Source organism: Nothobranchius furzeri, chromosome 1, assembly GCF_043380555.1.
Source record: "Nothobranchius furzeri strain GRZ-AD chromosome 1, NfurGRZ-RIMD1, whole genome shotgun sequence".
Lineage (NCBI taxonomy): Eukaryota > Metazoa > Chordata > Actinopteri > Cyprinodontiformes > Nothobranchiidae > Nothobranchius > Nothobranchius furzeri.
Window position 1 is genome coordinate 19,929,322 of NC_091741.1, and position 19,901 is coordinate 19,949,222.

The following is a 19,901-nucleotide window of genomic DNA, read 5'->3' on the forward strand; positions in this document are numbered from 1 at the left end:
TTAAATGGCACCCAGAATTATGTTGCACTAAGCACAATTTCACATCATTCTGGGTTCATTTGTGTGAAAACAAGGTCCAGTCAGGCTGAAACGTTACAAGAAGGTAGAATCTATTGAGTTGTAAGTGATCTGAACGTTTCATGATGATCGCACATTCCTATAGGGGGTCAAACCATGTCCCAAAGGTCACCGGATCTGGTGTATATTTAAAGAAGTAGTTCAGTTACACCTTTGTGGGCTTATAACTTGGCTTCTGAATGTCCTAGAGAGATCAGGTTTGTTTTAGTATACTCCAATCAACAGCCCCTACAACCCAAAAAGGAATGGAGTCATTAGCACTTATGGTTTGTAAATGGCACCCAGAATTATGTTGCACGAAGCACAATTTCACATCATTCTGGGTCCATTTGTGTGAAAACAAGGTGCAATCAGGCTGAAACGTTACAAGAAAGTAGAATCTATTGAGTTGTAAGTGATCTGAACGTTTCATAATGATCGCACATTCCTATAGGGGGTCAAACCATGTCCCAAAGGTCACCGGGCCTGGTGTCACTTTAAAGAAGTAGTCCAGTTACACCTTTGAGGGCTTATAACTTGGCTTCTGATTATCCTAGAGAGATCAGGTTTGTTTTAGTGTACTCCAATCAACAGCCCCTCCAACCTCAAAAAGGAATGGAGTCATTAGCACTTATGGTTTTTAAATGGCACCCAGAATTAATGTTGTACGAAGAACAATTTCACATCATTCTGGGTTCATTTGTGTGAAAACAAGGTCCAATCAGGCTGAAATGTTACAGGAAGGTAGAATCTCTGGAGTTGTAAGTGATCTGAACGTTTCAAGATGATCGCACATTCCTCTAGGGGGTCAAACCATGTCCCAAAGGTCACCGGGCCAGGTGTCACTTTAAAGAAGCAGTCCAGTTACACATTTGTGGGCTTATAACTTGGCTTCTGAATGTCCTAGAGAGATCAGGTTTGTTTTAGTATACTCCAATCAACAGCCCCTACAACCACAAAAAGGAATGGAGTCATTAGCACTTATGGTTTTTAAATGGCACCCAGAATTATGTTGCACGAAGCACAATTTCACATCATTCTGGGTTCATTTGTGTGAAAACAAGGTCCAACCAGGCTGAAATGTTACAGGAAGGTAGAATCTATTGAGTTGTAAGTGATATGAACGTTTCATGATGATAGCACTTTCCTAAGGGGGTCAAACCATGTCCCAAAGGTCACCGGATCTGGTGTCAATTTAAAGAAGTAGTCCAGTTACACCTTTGTGGGCTTATAACTTGGCTTCTGAATGTCCTAGAGAGACCAGGTTTGTTTTAGTATACTCCAATCAACAGCACTTACAACCACAAAAAGGAATGGGGTCATTAGCACTTATGGTTTTTAAATGGCACCCGGAATTATGTTGCACGAAGCACAATTTCACATCATTCTTGGTTCATTTGTGTGAAAACAAGGTCCAATCAGGCTGAAACGTTACAGGAAGGTAGAATGTATTGAGTTGTAAGTGATCTGAACGTTTCAAGATGATCGCACATTCCTATAGGTGGTCAAACCTTGTCCCAAAGGTCACCGGGACTGGTGTCACTTTAAAGAAGCAGTCCAGTTACACATTTGTGGGATTATAACTTGGCTTCTGAATGTCCTAGAGAGGTTAGGTTTGTTTTAGTGTACTCCAATCAACAGCCCCTACAACCACAAAAAGGAATGGAGTCATTAGCACTTAATGTTTGTAAATGGCACCCAGAATTATGTTGCACGAAGCACAATTTCACATCATTCTGGGTCCATTTGTGTGAAAACAAGGTCCAATCAGGCTGAAACGCTACAACAAGGTAGAATCTATTGAGTTGTAAGTGATCTGAACGTTTCATGATGATAGCACTTTCCTAAGGGGGTCAAACCATGTCCCAAAGGTCACCGGATCTGGTGTCAATTTAAAGAAGTAGTCCAGTTACACCTTTGTGGGCTTATAACTTGGCTTCTGAATGTCCTAGAGAGGTTAGGTTTGTTTTAGTGTTCTCCAATCAACAGCCCTTACAACCACAAAAAGGAATGGAGTCATTAGCACTTATGGTTTGTAAATGGCACCCAGAATTATGTTGCACGAAGCACAATTTCACATCATTCTGGGTTCATTTGTGTGAAAACAAGGTCCAATCAGGCTGAAACGTTACAGGAAGGTAGAATCTATTGAGTTGTAAGTGATCTGAACGTTTCATGATGATAGCACTTTCCAAAGGGGGTCAAACCATGTCCCAAAGGTCACCGGGCCTGGTGTCACTTTAAAGAAATAGTCCAGTTACACCTTTGAGGGCTTATAACTTGGCTTCTGAATATCCTAGAGAGATCAGGTTTGTTTTAGTGTACTCCAATCAACAGCCCCTACAACCTCAAAAAGGAATGGAGTCATTAGCACTTATGGTTTTTAAATGGCACCCAGAATTAATGTTGTACGAAGCACAATTTCACATCATTCTGGGTTCATTTGTGTGAAAACAAGGTCCAATCAGGCTGAAATGTTACAGGAAGGTAGAATCTCTGGAGTTGTAAGTGATCTGAACGTTTCAAGATGATTGCACATTCCTCTAGGGGGTCAAACCATGTCCCAAAGGTCACCGGGCCTGGTGTCACTTTAAAGAAGCAGTCCAGTTACACCTTTGTGGGCTAATAACTTGGCTTCTGAATGTCCTAGAGAGGTTAGGTTTGTTTTAGTGTTCTCCAATCAACAGCCCCTACAACCACAAAAAGGAATGGAGTCATTAGCACTTATGGTTTGTAAATGGCACCCAGAATTATGTTGCACGAAGCACAATTTCACATCATTCTGGGTTCATTTGTGTGAAAACAAGGTCCAATCAGGCTGAAACGTTACAGGAAGGTAGAATCTATTGAGTTGTAAGTGATCTGAACGTTTCATGATGATAGCACTTTCCTAAGGGGGTCAAACCATGTCCCAAAGGTCACCGGATCTGGTGTCAATTTAAAGAAGTAGTCCAATTACACCTTTGTGGGCTTATAACTTGGCTTCTGAATGTCCTAGAGAGATCAGGTTTGTTTTAGTATACTCCAATCAACAGCACTTACAACCACAAAAAGGAATGGGGTCATTAGCACTTATGGTTTTTAAATGGCACCCGGAATTATGTTGCACGAAGCACAATTTCACATCATTCTGGGTTCATTTGTGTGAAAACAAGGTCCAATCAGGCTGAAACGTTACAGGAAGGTAGAATCTATTGAGTTGTAAGTGATCTGAATGTTTCAAGATGATCGCACATTCCTATAGGTGGTCAAACCTTGTCCCAAAGGTCACCGGGACTGGTGTCACTTTAAAGAAGCAGTCCAGTTACACATTTGTTGGATTATAACTTGGCTTCTGAATGTCCTAGAGAGGTTAGGTTTGTTTTAGTGTACTCCAATCAACAGCCCCTACAACCACAAAAAGGAATGGAGTCATTAGCACTTAAGGTTTGTAAATGGCACCCAGAATTATGTTGCACGAAGCACAATTTCACATCATTCTGGGTCCATTTGTGTGAAAACAAGGTCCAATCAGGCTGAAACGCTACAACAAGGTAGAATCTATTGAGTTGTAAGTGATCTGAACGTTTCATGATGATAGCACTTTCCTAAGGGGGTCAAACCATGTCCCAAAGGTCACCGGATCTGGTGTCAATTTAAAGAAGTAGTCCAGTTACACATTTGTGGGCTTATAACTTGGCTTCTGAATGTCCTAGAGAGATCAGGTTTCTTTTAGTATACTCCAATCAACAGCCCCTACAACCACAAAAAGGAATGGAGTCATTATCACTTATGGTTTTTAAATGGCACCCAGAATTATGTTGCACGAAGCACAATTTCACATCATTCTGGGTTCATTTGTGTGAAAACAAGGTCCAACCAGGCTGAAATGTTACAGGAACGTAGAATCTATTGAGTTGTAAGTGATATGAACGTTTCATGATGATAGCACTTTCCTAAGGGGGTTAAACCATGTCCCAAAGGTCAACGGATCTGGTGTCAATTTAAAGAAGTAGTCCAGTTACACATTTGTGGGCTTATAACTTGGCTTCTGAATGTCCTAGAGAGATCAGGTTTGTTTTAATGTACTCCAATCAACAGCCCCTACAACCACAAAAAGGAATGGAGTCATTAGCACTTATGGTTTGTAAATGGCACCCAGAATTATGTTGCACGAAGCACAATTTCACATCATTCTGGGTTCATTTGTGTGAAAACAAGGTCCAATCAGGCTGAAACGCTACAAGAAGGTAGAATCTATTGAGTTGTAAGTGATCTGAACGTTTCATGATGATAGCACTTTCCTAAGGGGGTCAAACCATGTCCCAAAGGTCACCGGGCCTGGTGTCACTTTAAAGAAGCAGTCCAGTTACACCTTTGTGGGCTTATAACTTGGCTTCTGAATGTCCTAGAGAGGTTAGGTTTGTTTTAGTGTTCTCCAATCAACAGCCCCTACAACCACAAAAAGGAATGGAGTCATTAGCACTTATGGTTTGTAAATGGCACCCAGAATTATGTTGCACGAAGCACAATTTCACATCATTCTGGGTTCATTTGTGTGAAAACATGGTCCAATCTGGCTGAAACGTTACAGGAAGGTAGAATCTATTGAGTTGTAAGTGATCTGAACGTTTCATGATGATAGCACTTTCCTAAGGGGGTCAAACCATGTCCCAAAGGTCACCGGGCCTGGTGTCACTTTAAAGAAGTAGTCCAGTTACACCTTTGTGGGCTTATAACTTGGCTTCTGAATGTCCTAGAGAGGTTAGGTTTGTTTTAGTGTTCTCCAATCAACAGCCCCTACAACCAGAAAAAGGAATGGAGTCATTAGCACTTATGGTTTGTAAATGGCACCCAGAATTATGTTGCACGAAGCACAATTTCACATAATTCTGGGTTCATTTGTGTGAAAACAAGGTCCAATCAGGCTGAAATGTTACAGGAAGGTAGAATCTATTGAGTTGTAAGTGATCTGAACGTTTCATGATGATAGCACTTTCCTAAGGGTGTCAAACCATGTCCCAAAGGTCACCGGATCTTGTGTCAATTTAAAGAAGTAGTCCAGTTACACCTTTGTGGGCTTTTAACTTGGCTTCTGAATGTCCTAGAGAGATCAGGTTTGTTTTAGTATACTCCAATCAACAGCCCCTACAACCACAAAAAGGAATGGAGTCATTAGCACTTATGGTGTTTAAATGGCACCCAGAATTATGTTGCACGAAGCACAATTTCACATCATTCTGGGTTCATTTGTGTGAAAACAAGGTCCAATCAGGCTGAAACGTTACAGGAAGGTAGAATCTATTGAGTTGTAAGTGATCTGAACGTTTCATGATGATAGCGCTTTCCTAAGGGGGTCAAACCATGTCCCAAAGGTCACCGGGCCTGGTGTCACTTTAAAGAAGTATTCCAGTTACACCTTTGTGGGCTTATAACTTGGCTTCTGAATGCCCTAGAGAGGTTAGGTTTGTTTTAGTGTACTCCAATCAACAGCCCCTACAACCACAAAAAGGAATGGAGTCATTAGCATTTAAGGTTTGTAAATGGCACCCAGAATTATGTTGCACGAAGCACAATTTCACATCATTCTGGGTCCATTTGTGTGAAAACAAGGTCCAATCAGGCTGAAATGCTACAAGAAGGTAGAATCTATTGAGTTGTAAGTGATCTGAACGTTTCAAGATGATCGCACATTCCTATAGGGGGTAAAACCATTTCCCAAAGGTCACCGGGCCTGGTGTCACTTTAAAGAAGTAGTCCAGTTACACCTTTGAGGGCTTATAACTTGGCATCTGAATGTCCTAGAGAGATCAGGTTTGTTTTAGTGTACTCCAATCAACAGCCCCTACAACCTCAAAAAGGAATGGAGTCATTAGCACTTATGGTTTTTAAATGGCACCCAGAATTATGTTGCACGAAGCACAATGTCACATCATTCTGGGTTCATTTGTGTGAAAACAAGGTCCAATCAGGCTGAAACGCTACAAGAAGGTAGAATCTATTGAGTTGTAAGTGATCTGAACGTTTCATGATGATAGCACTTTCCTAAGGGGGTCAAACCATGTCCCAAAGGTCACCGGGCCTGGTGTCACTTTAAAGAAGCAGTCCAGTTACACCTTTGTGGGCTTATAACTTGGCTTCTGAATGTCCTAGAGAGGTTAGGTTTGTTTATAGTGTTCTCCAATCAACAGCCCCTACAACCACAAAAAGGAATGGAGTCATTAGCACTTATGGTTTATAAATGGCACCCAGAATTATGTTGCACGAAGCACAATTTCACATCATTCTGGGTTCATTTGTGTGAAAACAAGGTCCAATCAGGCTGAAACGTTACAGGAAGGTAGAATCTACTGAGTTGTAAGTGATCTGAACGTTTCATGATGATAGCACTTTCCTATAGGGGGTCAAACCATGTCCCAACGATCACCGGGCCTGGTGTCACTTTAAAGAAGTAGTCCAGTTACACCTTTGTGGGCTTATAACTTGGCTTCTGAATGTCCTAGAGAGGTTAGGTTTGTTTTAGTGTACTCCAATCAACAGCCCCTACAACCACAAAAAGGAATGGAGTCATTAGCACTTAAGGTTTGTAAATGGCACCCAGAATTATGTTGCACGAAGCACAATTTCACATCATTCTGGGTCCATTTGTGTGAAAACAAGGTCCAATCAGGCTGAAACGCTACAAGAAGGTAGAATCTATTGAGTTGTAAGTGATCTGAACGTTTCAAGATGATCGCACATTCCTATAGGGGGTAAAACCATTTCCCAAAGGTCACCGGGCCTGGTGTCACTTTAAAGTAGTCCAGTTACACCTTTGAGGGCTTATAACTTGGCTTCTGAATGTCCTAGAGAGATCAGGTTTGTTTTAGTGTACTCCAATCAACAGCCCCTACAACCTCAAAAAGGAATGGAGTCATTAGCACTTATGGTTTTTAAATGGCACCCAGAATTATGTTGCACGAAGCACAATTTCACATCATTCTGGGTTCATTTGTGTGAAAACAAGGTCCAATCAGGCTGAAATGTTACAGGAAGGTAGAATCTATTGAGTTGTAAGTGATCTGAACGTTTCATGATGATAGCACTTTCCTAAGGGGTTCAAACCATGTCCCAAAGGTCACCGGATCTTGTGTCAATTTAAAGAAGTAGTCCAGTTACACCTTTGTGGGCTTATAACTTGGCTTCTGAATGTCCTAGAGAGATCAGGTTTGTTTTAGTATACTCCAATCAACAGCCCCTACAACCACAAAAAGGAATGGAGTCATTAGCACTTATGGTGTTTAAATGGCACCCAGAATTATGTTGCACGAAGCACAATTTCACATCATTCTGGGTTCATTTGTGTGAAAACAAGGTCCAATCAGGCTGAAACGTTACAGGAAGGTAGAATCTATTGAGTTGTAAGTGATCTGAACGTTTCATGATGATAGCACTTTCCTAAGGGGGTCAAACCATGTCCCAAAGGTCACCGGGCCTGGTGTCACTTTAAAGAAGTAGTCCAGTTACACCTTTGTGGGCTTATAACTTGGCTTCTGAATGTCCTAGAGAGGTTAGGTTTGTTTTAGTGTACTCCAATCAACAGCCCCTTCAACCACAAAAAGGAATGGAGTCATTAGCATTTAAGGTTTGTAAATGGCACCCAGAATTATGTTGCACGAAGCACAATTTCACATCATTCTGGGTCCATTTGTGTGAAAACAAGGTCCAATCAGGCTGAAACGCTACAAGAAGGTAGAATCTATTGAGTTGTAAGTGATCTGAACGTTTCAAGATGATCGCACATTCCTAAGGGGGTAAAACCATTTCCCAAAGGTCACCGGGCCTGGTGTCACTTTAAAGTAGTCCAGTTACACCTTTGAGGGCTTATAACTTGGCTTCTGAATGTCCTAGAGAGATCAGGTTTGTTTTAGTGTACTCCAATCAACAGCCCCTACAACCTCAAAAAGGAATGGAGTCATTAGCACTTATGGTTTTTAAATGGCACCCAGAATTATGTTGCACGAAGCACAATTTCACATCATTCTGGGTTCATTTGTGTGAAAACAAGGTCCAATCAGACTGAAATGTTACAGGAAGGTAGAATCTATTGAGTTGTAAGTGATCTGAACGTTTCATGATGATAGCACTTTCCTAAGGGGGTCAAACCATGTCCCAAAGGTCACCGGGCCTGGTGTCACTTTAAAGAAGTAGTCCAGTTACACCTTTGTGGGCTTATAACTTGGCTTCTGAATGTCCTAGAGGGGTTAGGTTTGTTTTAGTGTACTCCAATCAACAGCCCCTACAACCACAAAAAGGAATGGAGTCATTAGCACTTAAGGTTTGTAAATGGCACCCAGAATTATGTTGCACGAAGCACAATTTCACATCATTCTGGGTCCATTTGTGTGAAAACAAGGTCCAATCAGGCTGAAACGCTACATGAAGGTAGAATCTATTGAGTTGTAAGTGATCTGAACGTTTCAAGATGATCGCACATTCCTATAGGGGGTAAAACCATGTCCCAAAGGTCACCGGGCCTGGTGTCACTTTAAAGAAGTAGTCCAGTTACACCTTTGAGGGCTTATAACTTGGCTTCTGAATGTCCTAGAGAGGTTAGGTTTTTTTTAGTGTACTCCAATCAACAGCCCCTACAACCACAAAAAGGAATGGAGTCATTAGCACTTATGGTTTTTAAATGGCACCCAGAATTATGTTGCACGAAGCACAATTTCACATCATTCTGGGTTCATTTGTGTGAAAACAAGGTCAAATCAGGCTGAAATGTTACAGGAAGGTAGAATCTATTGAGTTGTAAGTGATCTGAACGTTTCATGATGATAGCACTTTCCTAAGGGGGTCAAACCATGTCCCAAAGGTCACCGGGCCTGGTGTCACTTTAAAGAAGCAGTCCAGTTACACCTTTGTGGGCTTATAACTTGGCTTCTGAATGTCCTAGAGAGGTTAGGTTTGTTTTAGTGTTCTCCAATCAATAGCCCCTACAACCACAAAAAGGAATGGAGTCATTAGCACTTATGGTTTGTAAATGGCACCCAGAATTATGTTGCACGAAGCACAATTTCACATCATTCTGGGTTCATTTGTGTGAAAACAAGGTCCAATCAGGCTGAAACGCTACAAGAAGGTAGAATCTATTGAGTTGTAAGTGATCTGAACGTTTCATGATGATAGCACTTTCCTAAGGGGGTCAAACCATGTCCCAAAGGTCACCGGGCCTGGTGTCACTTTAAAGAAGCAGTCCAGTTACACCTTTGTGGGCTTATAACTTGGCTTCTGAATGTCCTAGAGAGGTTAGGTTTGTTTATAGTGTTCTCCAATCAACAGCCCCTACAACCACAAAAAGGAATGGAGTCATTAGCACTTATGGTTTGTAAATGGCACCCAGAATTATGTTGCACGAAGCACAATTTCACATCATTCTGGGTTCATTTGTGTGAAAACAAGGTCCAATCAGGCTGAAACGTTACAGGAAGGTAGAATCTATTGAGTTGTAAGTGATCTGAACGTTTCATGATGATAGCACTTTCCTATAGGGGGTCAAACCATGTCCCAACGATCACCGGGCCTGGTGTCACTTTAAAGAAGTAGTCCAGTTACACCTTTGTGGGCTTATAACTTGGCTTCTGAATGTCCTAGAGAGGTTAGGTTTGTTTTAGTGTACTCCAATCAACAGCCCCTACAACCACAAAAAGGAATGGAGTCATTAGCACTTAAGGTTTGTAAATGGCACCCAGAATTATGTTGCACGAAGCACAATTTCACATCATTCTGGGTCCATTTGTGTGAAAACAAGGTCCAATCAGGCTGAAACGCTACAAGAAGGTAGAATCTATTGAGTTGTAAGTGATCTGAACGTTTCAAGATGATCGCACATTCCTATAGGGGGTAAAACCATTTCCCAAAGGTCACCGGGCCTGGTGTCACTTTAAAGTAGTCCAGTTACACCTTTGAGGGCTTATAACTTGGCTTCTGAATGTCCTAGAGAGATCAGGTTTGTTTTAGTGTACTCCAATCAACAGCCCCTACAACCTCAAAAAGGAATGGAGTCATTAGCACTTATGGTTTTTAAATGGCACCCAGAATTATGTTGCACGAAGCACAATTTCACATCATTCTGGGTTCATTTGTGTGAAAACAAGGTCCAATCAGGCTGAAATGTTACAGGAAGGTAGAATCTATTGAGTTGTAAGTGATCTGAACGTTTCATGATGATAGCACTTTCCTAAGGGGTTCAAACCATGTCCCAAAGGTCACCGGATCTTGTGTCAATTTAAAGAAGTAGTCCAGTTACACCTTTGTGGGCTTATAACTTGGCTTCTGAATGTCCTAGAGAGATCAGGTTTGTTTTAGTATACTCCAATCAACAGCCCCTACAACCACAAAAAGGAATGGAGTCATTAGCACTTATGGTGTTTAAATGGCACCCAGAATTATGTTGCACGAAGCACAATTTCACATCATTCTGGGTTCATTTGTGTGAAAACAAGGTCCAATCAGGCTGAAACGTTACAGGAAGGTAGAATCTATTGAGTTGTAAGTGATCTGAACGTTTCATGATGATAGCACTTTCCTAAGGGGGTCAAACCATGTCCCAAAGGTCACCGGGCCTGGTGTCACTTTAAAGAAGTAGTCCAGTTACACCTTTGTGGGCTTATAACTTGGCTTCTGAATGTCCTAGAGAGGTTAGGTTTGTTTTAGTGTACTCCAATCAACAGCCCCTTCAACCACAAAAAGGAATGGAGTCATTAGCATTTAAGGTTTGTAAATGGCACCCAGAATTATGTTGCACGAAGCACAATTTCACATCATTCTGGGTCCATTTGTGTGAAAACAAGGTCCAATCAGGCTGAAACGCTACAAGAAGGTAGAATCTATTGAGTTGTAAGTGATCTGAACGTTTCAAGATGATCGCACATTCCTAAGGGGGTAAAACCATTTCCCAAAGGTCACCGGGCCTGGTGTCACTTTAAAGTAGTCCAGTTACACCTTTGAGGGCTTATAACTTGGCTTCTGAATGTCCTAGAGAGATCAGGTTTGTTTTAGTGTACTCCAATCAACAGCCCCTACAACCTCAAAAAGGAATGGAGTCATTAGCACTTATGGTTTTTAAATGGCACCCAGAATTATGTTGCACGAAGCACAATTTCACATCATTCTGGGTTCATTTGTGTGAAAACAAGGTCCAATCAGACTGAAATGTTACAGGAAGGTAGAATCTATTGAGTTGTAAGTGATCTGAACGTTTCATGATGATAGCACTTTCCTAAGGGGGTCAAACCATGTCCCAAAGGTCACCGGGCCTGGTGTCACTTTAAAGAAGTAGTCCAGTTACACCTTTGTGGGCTTATAACTTGGCTTCTGAATGTCCTAGAGGGGTTAGGTTTGTTTTAGTGTACTCCAATCAACAGCCCCTACAACCACAAAAAGGAATGGAGTCATTAGCACTTAAGGTTTGTAAATGGCACCCAGAATTATGTTGCACGAAGCACAATTTCACATCATTCTGGGTCCATTTGTGTGAAAACAAGGTCCAATCAGGCTGAAACGCTACATGAAGGTAGAATCTATTGAGTTGTAAGTGATCTGAACGTTTCAAGATGATCGCACATTCCTATAGGGGGTAAAACCATGTCCCAAAGGTCACCGGGCCTGGTGTCACTTTAAAGAAGTAGTCCAGTTACACCTTTGAGGGCTTATAACTTGGCTTCTGAATGTCCTAGAGAGGTTAGGTTTTTTTTAGTGTACTCCAATCAACAGCCCCTACAACCACAAAAAGGAATGGAGTCATTAGCACTTATGGTTTTTAAATGGCACCCAGAATTATGTTGCACGAAGCACAATTTCACATCATTCTGGGTTCATTTGTGTGAAAACAAGGTCAAATCAGGCTGAAATGTTACAGGAAGGTAGAATCTATTGAGTTGTAAGTGATCTGAACGTTTCATGATGATAGCACTTTCCTAAGGGGGTCAAACCATGTCCCAAAGGTCACCGGGCCTGGTGTCACTTTAAAGAAGCAGTCCAGTTACACCTTTGTGGGCTTATAACTTGGCTTCTGAATGTCCTAGAGAGGTTAGGTTTGTTTTAGTGTTCTCCAATCAATAGCCCCTACAACCACAAAAAGGAATGGAGTCATTAGCACTTATGGTTTGTAAATGGCACCCAGAATTATGTTGCACGAAGCACAATTTCACATCATTCTGGGTTCATTTGTGTGAAAACAAGGTCCAATCAGGCTGAAACGTTACAGGAAGGTAGAATCTATTGAGTTGTAAGTGATCTGAACGTTTCATGATGATAGCACTTTCCTATAGGGGGTCAAACCATGTCCCAACGATCACCGGGCCTGGTGTCACTTTAAAGAAGTAGTCCAGTTACACCTTTGTGGGCTTATAACTTGGCTTCTGAATGTCCTAGAGAGGTTAGGTTTGTTTTAGTGTACTCCAATCAACAGCCCCTACAACCTCAAAAAGGAATGGAGTCATTAGCACTTATGGTTTTTAAATGGCACCCAGAATTATGTTGCACGAAGCACAATTTCACATCATTCTGGGTTCATTTGTGTGAAAACAAGGTCCAATCAGGCTGAAATGTTACAGGAAGGTAGAATCTATTGAGTTGTAAGTGATCTGAACGTTTCATGATGATAGCACTTTCCTAAGGGGGTCAAACCATGTCCCAAAGGTCACCGGGCCTGGTGTCACTTTAAAGAAGTAGTCCAGTTACACCTTTGTGGGCTTATAACTTGGCTTCTGAATGTCCTAGAGAGGTTAGGTTTGTTTTAGTGTACTCCAATCAACAGCCCCTTCAACCACAAAAAGGAATGGAGTCATTAGCATTTAAGGTTTGTAAATGGCACCCAGAATTATGTTGCACGAAGCACAATTTCACATCATTCTGGGTCCATTTGTGTGAAAACAAGGTCCAATCAGGCTGAAACGCTACAAGAAGGTAGAATCTATTGAGTTGTAAGTGATCTGAACGTTTCAAGATGATCGCACATTCCTATAGGGGGTAAAACCATTTCCCAAAGGTCACCGGGCCTGGTGTCACTTTAAAGTAGTCCAGTTACACCTTTGAGGGCTTATAACTTGGCTTCTGAATGTCCTAGAGAGATCAGGTTTGTTTTAGTGTACTCCAATCAACAGCCCCTACAACCTCAAAAAGGAATGGAGTCATTAGCACTTATGGTTTTTAAATGGCACCCAGAATTATGTTGCACGAAGCACAATTTCACATCATTCTGGGTTCATTTGTGTGAAAACAAGGTCCAATCAGGCTGAAATGTTACAGGAAGGTAGAATCTATTGAGTTGTAAGTGATCTGAACGTTTCATGATGATAGCACTTTCCTAAGGGGGTCAAACCATGTCCCAAAGGTCACCGGGCCTGGTGTCACTTTAAAGAAGTAGTCCAGTTACACCTTTGTGGGCTTATAACTTGGCTTCTGAATGTCCTAGAGGGGTTAGGTTTGTTTTAGTGTACTCCAATCAACAGCTCCTACAACCACAAAAAGGAATGGAGTCATTAGCACTTAAGGTTTGTAAATAGCACCCAGAATTATGTTGCACGAAGCACAATTTCACATCATTCTGGGTCCATTTGTGTGAAAACAAGGTCCAATCAGGCTGAAACGCTACATGAAGGTAGAATCTATTGAGTTGTAAGTGATCTGAACGTTTCAAGATGATCGCACATTCCTATAGGGGGTAAAACCATGTCCCAAAGGTCACCGGGCCTGGTGTCACTTTAAAGAAGTAGTCCAGTTACACCTTTGAGGGCTTATAACTTGGCTTCTGAATGTCCTAGAGAGGTTAGGTTTTTTTTAGTGTACTCCAATCAACAGCCCCTACAACCACAAAAAGGAATGGAGTCATTAGCACTTATGGTTTTTAAATGGCACCCAGAATTATGTTGCACGAAGCACAATTTCACATCATTCTGGGTTCATTTGTGTGAAAACAAGGTCAAATCAGGCTGAAATGTTACAGGAAGGTAGAATCTATTGAGTTGTAAGTGATCTGAACGTTTCATGATGATAGCACTTTCCTAAGGGGTTCAAACCATGTCCCAAAGGTCACCGGATCTTGTGTCAATTTAAAGAAGTAGTCCAGTTACACCTTTGTGGGCTTATAACTTGGCTTCTGAATGTCCTAGAGAGATCAGGTTTGTTTTAGTATACTCCAATCAACAGCCCCTACAACCACAAAAAGGAATGGAGTCATTAGCACTTATGGTGTTTAAATGGCACCCAGAATTATGTTGCACGAAGCACAATTTCACATCATTCTGGGTTCATTTGTGTGAAAACAAGGTCCAATCAGGCTGAAACGTTACAGGAAGGTAGAATCTATTGAGTTGTAAGTGATCTGAACGTTTCATGATGATAGCACTTTCCTAAGGGGGTCAAACCATGTCCCAAAGGTCACCGGGCCTGGTGTCACTTTAAAGAAGTAGTCCAGTTACACCTTTGTGGGCTTATAACTTGGCTTCTGAATGTCCTAGAGAGGTAAGGTTTGTTTTAGTGTACTCCAATCAACAGCCCCTTCAACCACAAAAAGGAATGGAGTCATTAGCATTTAAGGTTTGTAAATGGCACCCAGAATTATGTTGCACGAAGCACAATTTCACATCATTCTGGGTCCATTTGTGTGAAAACAAGGTCCAATCAGGCTGAAACGCTACAAGAAGGTAGAATCTATTGAGTTGTAAGTGATCTGAACGTTTCAAGATGATCGCACATTCCTATAGGGGGTAAAACCATTTCCCAAAGGTCACCGGGCCTGGTGTCACTTTAAAGTAGTCCAGTTACACCTTTGAGGGCTTATAACTTGGCTTCTGAATGTCCTAGAGAGATCAGGTTTGTTTTAGTGTACTCCAATCAACAGCCCCTACAACCTCAAAAAGGAATGGAGTCATTAGCACTTATGGTTTTTAAATGGCACCCAGAATTATGTTGCACGAAGCACAATTTCACATCATTCTGGGTTCATTTGTGTGAAAACAAGGTCCAATCAGGCTGAAATGTTACAGGAAGGTAGAATCTATTGAGTTGTAAGTGATCTGAACGTTTCATGATGATAGCACTTTCCTAAGGGGTTCAAACCATGTCCCAAAGGTCACCGGATCTTGTGTCAATTTAAAGAAGTAGTCCAGTTACACCTTTGTGGGCTTATAACTTGGCTTCTGAATGTCCTAGAGAGATCAGGTTTGTTTTAGTATACTCCAATCAACAGCCCCTACAACCACAAAAAGGAATGGAGTCATTAGCACTTATGGTGTTTAAATGGCACCCAGAATTATGTTGCACGAAGCACAATTTCACATCATTCTGGGTTCATTTGTGTGAAAACAAGGTCCAATCAGGCTGAAACGTTACAGGAAGGTAGAATCTATTGAGTTGTAAGTGATCTGAACGTTTCATGATGATAGCACTTTCCTAAGGGGGTCAAACCATGTCCCAAAGGTCACCGGGCCTGGTGTCACTTTAAAGAAGTAGTCCAGTTACACCTTTGTGGGCTTATAACTTGGCTTCTGAATGTCCTAGAGAGGTTAGGTTTGTTTTAGTGTACTCCAATCAACAGCCCCTTCAACCACAAAAAGGAATGGAGTCATTAGCATTTAAGGTTCGTAAATGGCACCCAGAATTATGTTGCACGAAGCACAATTTCACATCATTCTGGGTCCATTTGTGTGAAAACAAGGTCCAATCAGGCTGAAACGCTACAAGAAGGTAGAATCTATTGAGTTGTAAGTGATCTGAACGTTTCAAGATGATCGCACATTCCTATAGGGGGTAAAACCATTTCCCAAAGGTCACCGGGCCTGGTGTCACTTTAAAGTAGTCCAGTTACACCTTTGAGGGCTTATAACTTGGCTTCTGAATGTCCTAGAGAGATCAGGTTTGTTTTAGTGTACTCCAATCAACAGCCCCTACAACCTCAAAAAGGAATGGAGTCATTAGCACTTATGGTTTTTAAATGGCACCCAGAATTATGTTGCACGAAGCACAATTTCACATCATTCTGGGTTCATTTGTGTGAAAACAAGGTCCAATCAGGCTGAAATGTTACAGGAAGGTAGAATCTATTGAGTTGTAAGTGATCTGAACGTTTCATGATGATAGCACTTTCCTAAGGGGGTCAAACCATGTCCCAAAGGTCACCGGATCTTGTGTCAATTTAAAGAAGTAGTCCAGTTACACCTTTGTGGGCTTATAACTTGGCTTCTGAATGTCCTAGGGAGATCAGGTTTGTTTTAGTATACTCCAATCAACAGCCCCTACAACCACAAAAATGAATGGAGTCATTAGCACTTATGGTGTTTAAATGGCACCCAGAATTATGTTGCACGAAGCACAATTTCACATCATTCTGGGTTCATTTGTGTGAAAACAAGGTCCAATCAGGCTGAAACGTTACAGGAAGGTAGAATCTATTGAGTTGTAAGTGATCTGAACGTTTCATGATGATAGCACTTTCCTAAGGGGGTCAAACCATGTCCCAAAGGTCACCGGGCCTGGTGTCACTTTAAAGAAGTAGTCCAGTTATACCTTTGTGGGCTTATAACTTGGCTTCTGAATGTCCTAGAGGGGTTAGGTTTGTTTTAGTGTACTCCAATCAACAGCCCCTACAACCACAAAAAGGAATGGAGTCATTAGCACTTAAGGTTTGTAAATGGCACCCAGAATTATGTTGCACGAAGCACAATTTCACATCATTCTGGGTCAATTTGTGTGAAAACAAGGTCCAATCAGGCTGAAACGCTACATGAAGGTAGAATCTATTGAGTTGTAAGTGATCTGAACGTTTCAAGATGATCGCACATTCCTATAGGGGGTAAAACCATGTCCCAAAGGTCACCGGGCCTGGTGTCACTTTAAAGAAGTAGTCCAGTTACACCTTTGAGGGCTTAAAACTTGGCTTCTGAATGTCCTAGAGAGGTTAGGTTTGTTTTAGTGTACTCCAATCAACAGCCCCTACAACCACAAAAAGGAATGGAGTAATTAGCACTTATGGTTTTTAAATGGCACCCAGAATTATGTTGCACGAAGCACAATTTCACATCATTCTGGGTTCATTTGTGTGAAAACAAGGTCAAATCAGGCTGAAATGTTACAGGAAGGTAGAATCTATTGAGTTGTAAGTTATCTGAACGTTTCATGATGATAGCACTTTCCTAAGGGGGTCAAACCATGTCCCAAAGGTCACCGGGCCTGGTGTCACTTTAAAGAAGCAGTCCAGTTACACCTTTGTGGGCTTATAACTTGGCTTCTGAATGTCCTAGAGAGGTTAGGTTTGTTTTAGTGTTCTCCAATCAACAGCCCCTACAGCCACAAAAAGGAATGGAGTCATTAGCACTTATGGTTTGTAAATGGCACCCAGAATTATGTTGCACGAAGCACAATTTCACATCATTCTGGGTTCATTTGTGTGAAAACAAGGTCCAATCAGGCTGAAACGTTACAGGAAGGTAGAATCTATTGAGTTGTAAGTGATCTGAACGTTTCATGATGATAGCACTTTCCTATAGGGGGTCAAACCATGTCCCAACGATCACCGGGCCTGGTGTCACTTTAAAGAAGCAGTCCAGTTACACCTTTGTGGGCTTATAACTTGGCTTCTGAATGTCCAAGAGAGATCAGGTTTGTTTTAGTATACTCCAATCAACAGCCCCTACAACCACAAAAAGGAATGGAGTCATTAGCACTTATGGTGTTTAAATGGCACCCAGAATTATGTTGCACGAAGCACAATTTCACATCATTCTGGGTTCATTTGTGTGAAAACAAGGTCCAATCAGGCTGAAACGTTACAGGAAGGTAGAATCTATTGAGTTGTAAGTGATCTGAACGTTTCATGATGATAGCACTTTCCTAAGGGGGTCAAACCATGTCCCAAAGGTCACCGGGCCTGGTGTCACTTTAAAGAAGTAGTCCAGTTACACCTTTGTGGGCTTATAACTTGGCTTCTGAATGTCCTAGAGAGGTTAGGTTTGTTTTAGTGTACTCCAATCAACAGCCCCTTCAACCACAAAAAGGAATGGAGTCTTTAGCATTTAAGGTTTGTAAATGGCACCCAGAATTATGTTGCACGAAGCACAATTTCACATCATTCTGGGTTCATTTGTGTGAAAACAAGGTCCAATCAGGCTGAAATGTTACAGGAAGGTAGAATCTATTGAGTTGTAAGTGATCTGAACGTTTCATGATGATAGCACTTTCCTAAGGGGGTCAAACCATGTCCCAAAGGTCACCGGGCCTGGTGTCACTTTAAAGAAGCAGTCCAGTTACACCTTTGTGGGCTTATAACTTGGCTTCTGAATGTCCTAGAGAGGTTAGGTTTGTTTTAGTGTTCTCCAATCAACAGCCCCTACAACCACAAAAAGGAATGGAGTCATTAGCACTTATGGTTTGTAAATGGCACCCAGAATTATGTTGCACGAAGCACAATTTCACATCATTCTGGGTTCATTTGTGTGAAAACAAGGTCCAATCAGGCTGAAACGTTACAGGAAGGTAGAATCTATTGAGTTGTAAGTGATCTGAACGTTTCATGATGATAGCACTTTCCTATAGGGGGTCAAACCATGTCCCAACGATCACCGGGCCTGGTGTCACTTTAAAGAAGTAGTCCAGTTACACCTTTGTGGGCTTATAACTTGGCTTCTGAATGTCCTAGAGAGGTTAGGTTTGTTTTAGTGTACTCCAATCAACAGCCCCTACAACCTCAAAAAGGAATGGAGTCATTAGCACTTATGGTTTTTAAATGGCACCCAGAATTATGTTGCACGAAGCACAATTTCACATCATTCTGGGTTCATTTGTGTGAAAACAAGGTCCAATCAGGCTGAAATGTTACAGGAAGGTAGAATCTATTGAGTTGTAAGTGATCTGAACGTTTCATGATGATAGCACTTTCCTAAGGGGTTCAAACCATGTCCCAAAGGTCACCGGATCTTGTGTCAATTTAAAGAAGTAGTCCAGTTACACCTTTGTGGGCTTATAACTTGGCTTCTGAATGTCCAAGAGAGATCAGGTTTGTTTTAGTATACTCCAATCAACAGCCCCTACAACCACAAAAAGGAATGGAGTCATTAGCACTTATGGTGTTTAAATGGCACCCAGAATTATGTTGCACGAAGCACAATTTCACATCATTCTGGGTTCATTTGTGTGAAAACAAGGTCCAATCAGGCTGAAACGTTACAGGAAGGTAGAATCTATTGAGTTGTAAGTGATCTGAACGTTTCATGATGATAGCACTTTCCTAAGGGGGTCAAACCATGTCCCAAAGGTCACCGGGCCTGGTGTCACTTTAAAGAAGTAGTCCAGTTACACCTTTGTGGGCTTATAACTTGGCTTCTGAATGTCCTAGAGAGGTTAGGTTTGTTTTAGTGTACTCCAATCAACAGCCCCTTCAACCACAAAAAGGAATGGAGTCTTTAGCATTTAAGGTTTGTAAATGGCACCCAGAATTATGTTGCACGAAGCACAATTTCACATCATTCTGGGTTCATTTGTGTGAAAACAAGGTCCAATCAGGCTGAAACGCTACAAGAAGGTAGAATCTATTGAGTTGTAAGTGATCTGAACGTTTCAAGATGATCGCACATTCCTATAGGGGGTAAAACCATTTCCCAAAGGTCACCGGGCCTGGTGTCAATTTAAAGTAGTCCAGTTACACCTTTGAGGGCTTATAACTTGGCTTCTGAATGTCCTAGAGAGATCAGGTTTGTTTTAGTGTACTCCAATCAACAGCCCCTACAACCTCAAAAAGGAATGGAGTCATTAGCACTTATGGTTTTTAAATGGCACCCAGAATTATGTTGCACGAAGCACAATTTCACATCATTCTGGGTTCATTTGTG